This window comes from Oryza sativa, chromosome 6 (assembly GCF_034140825.1).
Source record: "Oryza sativa Japonica Group chromosome 6, ASM3414082v1".
NCBI classification, from domain to species: domain Eukaryota; kingdom Viridiplantae; phylum Streptophyta; class Magnoliopsida; order Poales; family Poaceae; genus Oryza; species Oryza sativa.
Genome location: NC_089040.1, coordinates 15,179,840 through 15,191,226, shown reverse-complemented (window position 1 = coordinate 15,191,226; position 11,387 = coordinate 15,179,840). Strand labels below are relative to the sequence as shown.

The 11,387-nt window shown below is 45.3% G+C and overlaps 1 long non-coding RNA gene across 1 annotated transcript; it reads left to right on the top strand.

Moving 5' to 3' along the window:
- Window positions 1-2,369, top strand: LOC136356801 (uncharacterized). The gene is made up of 3 exons (XR_010741798.1): window positions 1-565; window positions 897-966; window positions 2,003-2,369. It is a non-coding gene; the product is annotated as an uncharacterized lncRNA (long non-coding RNA).
- The last annotated feature ends 9,018 nt before the right edge of the window (window positions 2,370-11,387 follow it).

The following is an 11,387-nucleotide window of genomic DNA, read 5'->3' as shown; positions in this document are numbered from 1 at the left end:
TACCTCCGGCCGGCCGGCTGCCGAGCCCGAGCCGCCGCCATGCTCCATCAAATCCGCCCCAATCCGTCCCCCTCGAGTCCGATTGATTGAGGAGTTTTGATCCCCTCATCCTCCTCTATCTTTACCCCAAAAAATCGGAGCAAACCGTTGAGTATTCTAACCGAATCGAATTCATTTTCGAATTTATCCCCAAAACCGAATTTCGATTTTCTTGGATCGATTTCTTGCGGTGGGAATCCGATCTCTTCAATCCAAGGCTATAAATAGCACCCTAGTTGTCCTCTTTTGTTTGCCCCCTTTCCCGAGCTCTCTAGTGCGCCGTAGAGTCGCCGCCGCGTCGCTTTAGCCACCGGCGTCGCCGGCCAACCACCAGCCGCGCCGCGCCGTCGCCCTAGCCGTTGCCGCTGCCACCTCTCGCCGCCGTCGGGTGCGCGTGACCGAGGGCTAGCCCGGCCGCCCCCTCCCCGTCGTCGCCGGCCACCGGAGGACCGCCGCCACTGTAGTCCGAGTCGCCGCCGCCGCCCCTCTCGTCGCCGGCCGTCGTCGGTCGCCGTTCGTCGTTTCGGTGAGCACCATTGGGTTCGTACCGTTGCCCTCTACGTGTAGGTGTCCTCCAAAACCCCGGCCGATCATCCTAGCTCCGGCGAGGCCGCCGTCCGAGCCAAGCCGCTATTGATGACGTCATGCTGACGTCATAATCCTTTCTTTTTCAGTTTTTTAATAGATGAAATAGATTAAAACTTCGGAAAATCATAAATAATTCATCGTAGCTCCGATTCGAGTGGTTCAAGTTGATAATTTTTTCTAAAATCGAGATCTACATGTTAAAAATATCGACATGTACTGTTTATGCTTGTTTTTGTACTGTTTTGTTGATTTTTGTTTATTTGCTTTAGTTTCCGACGTTCCGGAGGAGAGCGTTTCAGTTGAGGAAGGTTCGGAGGTTTTTGTGGAAGCCCAAGGCAGGCAAGTCACACAGATCCTAAACAGCCCTTTGAGCATGTTGAACCCGTTTAAAGCTATTGTTTTATTTCAACCTATGTATTATTTTCAAATGTCATCGGGTGGTGAACCTTTTCCAATTAATTAATGGCCGAAGATGACTTTATTTTCGTATGGGTTATAATTTGATTAGCATGAACCTTATATATTGGATTGGTTCAGCTAAATGCCATATGTATGTTTGCTTAGTCATGCTTAGAAACATTAGCTAATTAAAGAGGAATAAATATAAATTATATTATATTATTATTATTAATTATGGTTAAATTTAATGGTAGCTCACGATGGTTAATCGTGTTACTGTTATGAAACATTTATCGTGCCAACCACAAGCCAGCATGGGCAACGGCTTTATCTTTTGTATAGCATGATTCATTATAGTGTGCCAGACTGTGAAGTAGCGAGAAGTCCGTGGGGGTCGCTGGGGAGTCCATTGCCTCTGGTTTTGACGGGGAGATTATGATCCAGGAACGGTGCACCATGGTGAGTTGTGTTGTGCAAGGGGTATTGTCACAATTCCTTTCCAAGGTACCGTGGTGGTACTGAGGCTCATGGTGACATGTTGTGGGATTGTGTCTTGTGGGTACAGTGGTACACCTCTGATCAGAGTAAAACTATTCGAATAGCCATGCCCGCGATTATGGGTGAGTTGAGCAATGTTTTTCGTGATTAGTCTCACATTATTCATTAATGGTAATTGTGATAATTAATTTGACTCCTGGTTTGGAATGGTATATTCCTGGTATGGAGGTTTGATTTGTACAACCAGGGTTGGTTGTTCAAATGAGGTAGGGCCTATGCAACACGGGTGTGTTGTATAGTGTTTATTTAATACTGATTAATTATTCAACTGTTTTACTATTCTCTTAAATATTTATTAAATGATGTTTATGCAAATAAGCTATATTATGCCATCCTTTGTTATCCTGTGCACTTGCATATTTGCTGTGTGGCTTGTTGAGTATGTCATATGCTCATTCTTGCAATATTCATTCATCAGAGGAGGAGTACTTCAGTGAAGCTGATGATCTGGAGGATTAGGCTTGTTCCGGGTTGAGATGCCTATGGAGTGGAGTCGCCATAGCTGTTCTGTAGTTTGTTTTAGTTTATTTTTTTCCGCTGCGTAGAATGTTATTCTTTGAGAGGAACTATCCACCTCTGTAATAATTTATTATTTGCGAATGTTAAATAGGCATTTATTTGTACTCTATTATCAATTTGTTATTGTGTGCCTCGGCTGATTCCTGGACGAGGGTTTAACACTCATGTAAGCGTTTGGAATTTTGGATAGAAATTCCGGGCGTGACAAAGTCGTAGCTAGCTAGGACATCATAATGAATTGTAATTAATACATGTCTATTTTTCTATATGCATGTACACATTTACTTTAGTGTAAATATATATTTTGGTCATATATATATGCACATAAAATGTTAAGTGCTTTAATATATATATATACATATGCATTTGCATAACATATATGTATAAATACATATATATTATGCATGTATATGTATTGAAACATATATAAATATAATATATATATATATATATATATATAAACCATGCTGCAATATGGCCATGCAAATAATAAAAAGGTCAGCTCGATCTTTGGTCCCGGTTGGTAACACTAACCGGGATGGTGGTTGGTGTTACTAACCAGGACTAAAGATCGATCTTTAGTCCCAGTTATTTCACCCGGGACTAAAGATAGAGATCGTCTCGGATTGGTAACCGGGACTAAAGGGGGGTTATGAACCGGGACTACAAACGGTTTCTTCACCAGTGATTGCAATTACCAGACCGAGATATAATGTCAGATGCACTAGCAGACCTGGCTATTGAGCTTGATCTCCCTGCCAAATCCGACATAATGGTCATCATTAACAAGATGTTGCTACCATCCACTGGTCTGTATATCAGGCCCAAGGACGCATGGATTGGATCTGATCTTCAAAAGGTAGCAAGGATCAATTGGTCGAAGGCTGTTTTTGATGCCCTCCGCGACAACGTTATTCTACGGCACAAGAACAAAACAGGCCCAAGGCAGCAGACATATATACACCGCCGCATTACATTCCTTGTGGTAAGCATCCCTTATTTACCCAACCATTCCATTTCCAATGCAGCTTTAATTTTCTAATGTTATTGTCACCCTTCTCTATACAGCTGTTGTACATCAATAACCTCAAGGTGCCAAAGGATTCATTGACAGTTGATCACTGCCAAACTCCTCGCATACAGCTCTACACCAAGCAGCTTGTGGAGGATATTTCGCAGGAGGATCGTGTCACCGATTCATCTGGAAACTATGTGTTTGGCAACCTCCCTGTGAGCCCTATGTCAATATTGCATTATATTTATCTGTTTGCAATATAGGGAAGAGCCTGTCATCTATCTGAACTGAAATGCACTGCTTTTTTATTGCAGATGAATGGTATTCTTGGTTTATGCTATAGCCACCCTGACTATGACAAGGAAAAAGAACCACGTGGGGACAATTCCGGCACTCCCTTTGCTGACGAGTTGGTTTCGACGGTAGAAATTTCTTTCCCCAGCATGTTTGACAGTGTAGGTCCCCATTTAAGTGGTCTCCAAGATGAGCACAAGCAGCGTGTACTGGATGCTCTTGGTGAATATGATCACCAGTCAAAGTTAAGTGCAGATGCTATTGCCAAACAAATTAGGCTGGTTCAGACATGCCATGCGCGTGTCAGCGACCATATCATCAGCATCATCAGGGGTGAAAGCCGCACTCAACCACCACCGGATCCACAACCACAACCAGCCTCACATTCACAACCAGACAACCAACACGGCCCAGTTGCATCGCAAACCAGTGAGGAAGCACAAGACCACCACACTCACAGCACCCCGGACATTTCGCCTACCAACTCCCCAGCACTTCAGCCTTCCAGGATCATAACACCAGATGCTGCGTTGAATGCGACACCACAGATCACATCCACTGAACCACACCCTCATTTACCAGGGGAGCTGTTTCCGACCATGGACAAGACTGCCACTGGAGATGAAACTCAAGCCCACACTCCTCAGCCAGATGCGGATTTTCAACGTGGCGGCGATGTTGGTATTCCACTGCAAGGAACTAATTTTAATACCCCTTCTTTACACACACAACGAGCTGTGCACAAACTCACTGTATTTATTTTTCGGTCCTACTCTTACCTGTTATAGTTTTATTTGTGTAAACATTAGTCAGCATCCTCAATCATTCGCAAGGTGTAATGCCTTCGCTCGCTGTTATGCAATGTTCTTCTAGTAATTCATTTGGTGGCCCCTCAATTATTATTCTTTATACAACATTTACCTTCAGTACAAAACATTATTGCCACACACTTTAATATTTCTGTAACAACAATATCTGTTGCCAATAGGAAGACCTGTGCTAATAACAATGATTACAACTGACATCTACATTTATCCGTTGCCCCAGGAATTATTGCTATTACCATGACTTTCGAGGGCACATACACAACCCAATCCCATACTGCAGATGGTATTGAACGGCACCACGATCTGCCAGATGCGGATGTTGAACATGGCATTGAGACCGACATCTCCATGCAAGGTTGTCTGCGTTTCCAGTTTTTCTTTCCCACTGCATAACTTTCGCAACCATGTGGCACTATACTCATTTTTTTTGCAAAGTATAGTCATAATCATATCCAGCGTTGCTATATTTCTGTTTTCTATGCATACCTCCCATCTAATTAGCAATTATCTTACTAACTGATACACTTGTGATGTGAGCAATGCAATTACTACCATGGATTCTTTTGCCAAACTACAAAATTGCCTCATAGTAATACCCTTACTACCTGCACAATACTCACACTGAACCTCTATAGCCCTACCTGCAGTACCATCCAATTTTAGCAACCCATTTACTACAAGCTCATTACATTTATCTTGTATATCAGTTTCCCGTATATATGAACATTAATCAAAGTCCTTACTAATAATTTCATCAATGTACTTAGCTTTGTCTACTTAGTAAAATTTCCTTTAAATGTATTAGTGACACCTTTACCCCTACTCTATCGCTGCAACCATGTGCAATAACGTTTACCAATAGGATTACTTACTTGTGCCATACCACAGGAAATACTGCAATTGACGTGACTACCGAGGGCACAAACACAGCCAAATCGCACTCTGGATATCAAATTGATGGGCACCACCATCATCCAGATGCGGATGTTGAACACAGCAGCGATATTGACATCCCCACGCAAGGTTTTCTGCTCATCCAGTTCATTTGCTTTACACTATTGTCACGACCGGAAATAACCCAACGGGCGTTCCTTACGTGCGTGCATTAATCCTTGTCCCAGGAGGCAAGGTACACCAAAAGTTGATACAATTCAGAGTTTAACAAGCGGAAGCGTAAATAGCTAATTTATTACATGGGCAGCGAAGGCCCAGCACACACAAAGACAAACGAGAAACAACGGAAGACTAGGGCGACGACCACAGGCACTTGACGGCAGGCACGAGCTAGACACCAAAGCCTTCATCCTCCAGGAACTCCTCTTCTGGGTTTGGGAAAAATTGAGCAAGACTGAGTACAACCACCGTACTCAACAAGACACACCCACAAGTGCAGAATAAATGCAAGGGAGTACAAAGGAGTTATACTATAAAGGGTTAGGGTTGCAGTAAACAGCATTTAAAGACATTAGTTGCTCAAAGCTATTTTGTAAGACATTAGATTCTAGAACTATACAATTATTAATCAAGGCCGTGAACCCACACGAACCTGCCTTAACCCAAGGCCTACGATGATTCAGACCGAACTGGCAACCCGACCCTGGGTCCCAGCTCGTCCCAAGCCAACCCAAGCCAACCATTCCACATTTTAGTTGTTAAGCAGGTTTTAAGAATTAAAACACTAACTTGGGTACATTGCTCGGCTTGCCCATAACCGAGGGCGCGGCTATTCGAATAGATTATACTCTGATCAGAGGTGTACATCTTTACCCACAAGACACATCTTCCTCACGTGTAACCACGTGCCACATACCACCACGGTATACAGACGAAAGACGTGACATAGTTTCCAACCCATCCTAGCCATAGACAAGAGTACCGACCCAATCCCACCTACGGCCGGAACCCCCGGGACAGGCAGGCAGGACTGAGCCCCTAGCAGCAGGACACCGGCCCTGTGCCATGACATCTCGACTACCGGGCCGCAGCTCGTGTAGCCTTCATTTGTCCTAGAGATGTCCATCGACCCCCGACTTCTTCCATCTCCATCCGTGTACTTTTGTTTATAACTAGACTGAGCCACAAACTAAGCCTTACCCATTAGACATGTGGAAGTACGGTAGTGCTTTGCAACAGAGGCCCGAAGACCGGTCCTTATATGGCCGAGGTGCTACTATCAAAACCATGCACCCCGAGCCCAGCCTAAAACCATTTTGGGGATTTTGAATAGAAGGAGCGGTGTGAAGCCAATTTCACAATAACCAAACCATTCCATAGTGTCCAGGTGATACGAACATTCCCAAAGTCTAGAGTTGTAAAACCGCCTAATGTTACCTAATTAAAAGCGAAGCATCTACCAAAAATCATACTAGTGATACCATGAGTAGAGTGTCCACTAGTTGGGGTTTTGTTTATTCTAGGGTGAACAAGGAAATAATAACAATAACAATAATAATAAGGTCGTAACAAAGGTAAATAGGCATGGCTAAATAAAACAGTGATAACGCGGGAATTTAAATAAAGCGATAATGCAATAATTTAAATCAACATAATTTTATAAAGTGGGATTCAATATGTTCAAAGATGATGTGACTTGCCTTGCTCGCTTTCCCAAACGCCGGCTTCAACTTCCACGAAGAGCAGATCTTCCGAAGCTGCAGCGTCTACACGACCAACGGAAAAGAAAAGGCTTTTACTCTAATAAACTCCATATAACAAGCAGAAACAAAGCACAAAAATGGGTTCTTGACTTCTTAAGGAAAAATTAGAGACTTGAACGGTCCAATTCCGAGTTCAAATGGCCAAGTTATGGCCATTTGAAGTTTATATGCTCTTTAAATGGATATTTGCGAATTTCTTCATTTAAATTTTAATTTAAAATCGGATTTATTGCGTCAGCCGAGGGGAGGAGCGCGCGGACCGGGTCCACGGGAGTGGGGCCCACGCGGCAGCCTCTCGGTCCACGGTGGACCGGGTGCACGCGGCTCACACCGGCCGGCGCCGTGGGTCCCACGCGTCAGCCGCACCCGAGGGCTCGGGCGGCTGACGGCCGGGCCCCACATGGCAGCCGCGGGGCGCGCCCGAAGGCGGCCTCGCCGGCACAGCCGACGGGAGGCGGCGCGCCCGCGCCCCTATGGTCGCCGGCGGCGGCCATAGGCACGGCGGAGCGGCGGCCGAGAGAGGGGAGGGGAGGGGGAAACGAAATGGGCGGTCCACGGCTCACCCCGGTTCGACGGCGACGGCGGAAACGGCGACCGGAGCGGAGGAAGGCAGCGGCGCGGCTCGGGTAGACGAGGACGGCGGCGTTCCGGCGGTCGGCGACCGAAACGGAGAGGTGGACGAGGTCGGCGAGGTTGCGGCGAACCCGAAGAAGGCGACGCCGAAGCGGGAGAAGGTCCGGGGCGACGACGGCGGCGGACCGGAGCTCGGCGGCGACAGCGGAGAGAGAGGGGCGACGGCGCGAGCTCGATTCCGACGGGGAGAGAGAGCGGCGAGTGGCGGAAACGGTGGAGGGAGGCACGGGGACCGTTTATATAGGGTCGGGAGGGGGAGAGAGAGGCCGGATGAGGGGGAATCGGCCGCGGAAGATCCGGCCGCCATTGATGCGCCGGCGAAGTTAGGGGGAAACTTTCCGAACGAATCCGAGGGAGAGAGAGAGGGAAAAGTGGGAGGAAAGGGAGAGGGAATCACGGGGAGTGATTTCCCCCTCTTTATTGCGCGCGGGGACGGCGGGAGGCGGCGGGATTCGCGGCGGCGGCGGCGCTAGGGCACGGGCGAGGCGGCGGGAGCGGCGGGAGGTAGGGGATGACGGGTGGGCCCCACCCGTTAGCGAGGGTGGCGGGCGGGCCCGCCCGTCAGCGGCACGCGCGCGGGGAGGAGGCCGATTGGGCCGCGGGGGAGAGGAGAGAGAGGGAGGGAGGTGGGCCGAGCCGGCCCAAGAGGGGAAGGGGGGAAAAAGGGACTTTTTAGGGTTTTTCTTTTTATAAAACCTTTTTAACTTTGTTTATTTCTTAATAATTATTATTTGTGCTCTGAAAATTCCACTAAAATTTATTTACGCATTTTAGGCTTTTAGGAAATATACAAAAATCCTCCAAGCCTTATTTGACTTTTAACTTTGCACATTTTAATTGTTGGAGGCTTTCACATGGATTTTACTTATTCTATGCATAATTTTGAGGATGTATTTTAGAGTCGTTTTGGGACGCAACAACTATGGTTTTCATAGCGGCTTTTATCTCACTAGCTTCATTTCTTACTTCCTAATTTTTGTGATAATGTGTCATTGTTCTCATTTTTTGCAAAATTAAACTTCTTATATTCAGTGATGTCATAGTTCTGCTTTGTATTCAAAGTAATTCAATTACTACCACTTGTTCTATTTGCCATTCAACAAACTGGCCACATAGTAAGACACTCACTACCATCACAATACACACACCGGACCCCTACCTTGCTGGAATACCATGCTTTGCCAGTAACCCAGTTACTGTCACCTCATTACCAATATTTTGCTTACCATTTACTTCTAGTAATTTGCATCACTAATACTCTTAAGTAATAATTTTACTAAGGATTCTCTTTTCCAACCGGCTTACCAATGTACTTAACTCTGTTTCATTATTTTCTACTACACTCTTATGTATCAGTAATAGTTCGACCCCTATCCCGCTGCACCCAAGTGCAGCAAATACTAGTAATAGGTTTACTGGTTTGCATTCACAATATGGTTACCCCTTTAAATATACAATCTGTCACAGTGCAGCTTACTGTTGGTCCGGGAGCTAGTGTTTAATTAGAGAGCTAGTGTTTGCTTACAGACTGATCATTTCGCAAGCACACTTGGTCTTTACTATATGATTTACTGTTGCAGGTATTATTCAGCCCACTGCTCCCGCCGTTGAACCTGCACTACCAGACTTCGGTGTTCCTAATACCCTTCTAGCACTGACGGCATATGTACAAGACGAAACCGCTGAACATAACACGCAAGGTTAGTGACCCCATCTCCTTAATCACATACAACCAGCACATCTATTAATATGGTCATCATTCCATTAGTTCAAATGTCTAATCATGGCTCTCTTCCAAGCAACATGAACAGGTGATTCTTCTCACGACGATGATGACAACTTGTCACACTCACTGCCCCCAGATGAATTATTGACTGACTCCCAGCCAGCAGCGAAAATTGATCAGATTTGCATTATGGAAGGTGCCTATCATGATAGTACTGAGGTTACCACCTGCTTCTCCTGTCCCATCTTTCACTTGTACACGGCATTAATTATCCCATCAGACCACCGAGCCCTAGCTATGTGTATCATATGCAGGTCAACAAAGAGGCTGACGACGGGGCTAGACAACATGCTAGCCCCGTGAAACGTTGTGTCAAGAGGGCAGCGAGGTACGTGCCCCCAGCTAGCCAATCCGTACCCAAAGATGACAACGTCGCCGTACAGCTCCTTGACTTGATACTGTGAGACCCAACTCAATTTGGGAGCTTTGTTCCATTTTTACCCATTTCATGTACACTGCAACTCCATAACTGCTTTATTTCAATCCTACCGCACTTACTAACCCAATCAAACATCTTACCTCACAACCCTCCCTTAATCGAGGTGGATTGTTACAGTGCTAAAGCCACGGACATAGCCGCATCATTCAAGGCAGGAAGCATGACAGAAGGGATTTTCATAGATGCTTTTGCATCTTTGCTTTTTAAGGATGAAATGAGAGATAATCCAGAAACATTTGGCAAGAAGATCTTCATACCCACCTCTGTAACGGTACTGCATGATTTGTTTTTAGCGTTTTCTATCCATTATTTCACATTCCTTCCAACAAGCTTCTCATTAACATATAACTGCAGGGTCTCCTCAACATTGAGAATGTTACTAGAGTTGGCAGTAAGGACAACTTCAGCCCACGCGCTCTAGCCGAACACCTGTCTAAATGTCTGAAGGGTGTCAACCTTTCAAAGGCCGAGCAGGTCAGGATTCAGTACACCAATTGTTAATATATATACTGCCATGCTTTATATATTATCTAATTTTACTTCTGTTTCATCTGTTCAGCTTTTACTGCCAATCATCAACAATGACCACTGGACACTCCACATCGTATACCTGAACCAAGGGAGTTTTGATATATTGGACTCCAATGACTACGACCAAATAGGAGGAAAGGAGAGCCAGCATCACTACCCATTGGCCTAGAGGGTCCTCAAGCGTCTCAGCAATGGGTTCCAATCCTTTATACCCAAAGTATTTAAAAAGTTTGGCAACTACCATCGTGAGTTCGTTAAATGCCCCAAGATGGTGCCATGCTCAAATGACTGTGCGTTCTATGTCATGAGGTACATGGAGCGGTACCAGGGGAATCCTGACAAGCTTGCTGATGATTTTCAACCGGTAATATTTATCACAACACATTTCATTACAGTATTGCCATCTGCAATCTCTTGTTATCACTTGCTACAACTTTCAAACTGATTATGCCATTTCTTCTTTTTTGCTAGCCTGAATCACGTGTTCTTCGGGCACAGATGCTGCACCAACTGATTTTCCATCGCTTCAACCTAGCACCATGCATCCACTCTGCCATAAAGGACCTTCGTCCTCTTGACAACGGTGAAGGAAGCTCCCACTAGTGACACCGCTGTTAAGTCTTTGTTGATAGTTACCACTGCTTGCGAACTTTAGGACATGTACTAATGGAACCGATGTGGATGAGACTACTTCATTTTGTTAATGTTAATGTGGGTATCTTCTTGTAAAAATATTGTGCATTCATACTGCCGTTTCGTTTTCATATGTGATCACTGAAATGTCATCCCCAAGCAAAATTTAGCCGATAGTAAACCATTTACTGGAAGGCAAATAACCATCCCGAAGGAGTGAGAACATCATTTGGGTTCCCTAAGTAACTGCTCTACTTTCTGGCAGCTTGACGGCATGTACACCAAACGAGCACCACAGCCATGCAGTGATAACTCTAACAGCACACATCATATGGTGTTTTAACAAATCACATGAATATATCTCTTCTGAATACATCATGATAGCGACACTGACATCTACACTACACTTATAAACTTATTTATTTCATGCCCATGAAATTAGATCAAAACTCACAAATTCACAACTAAC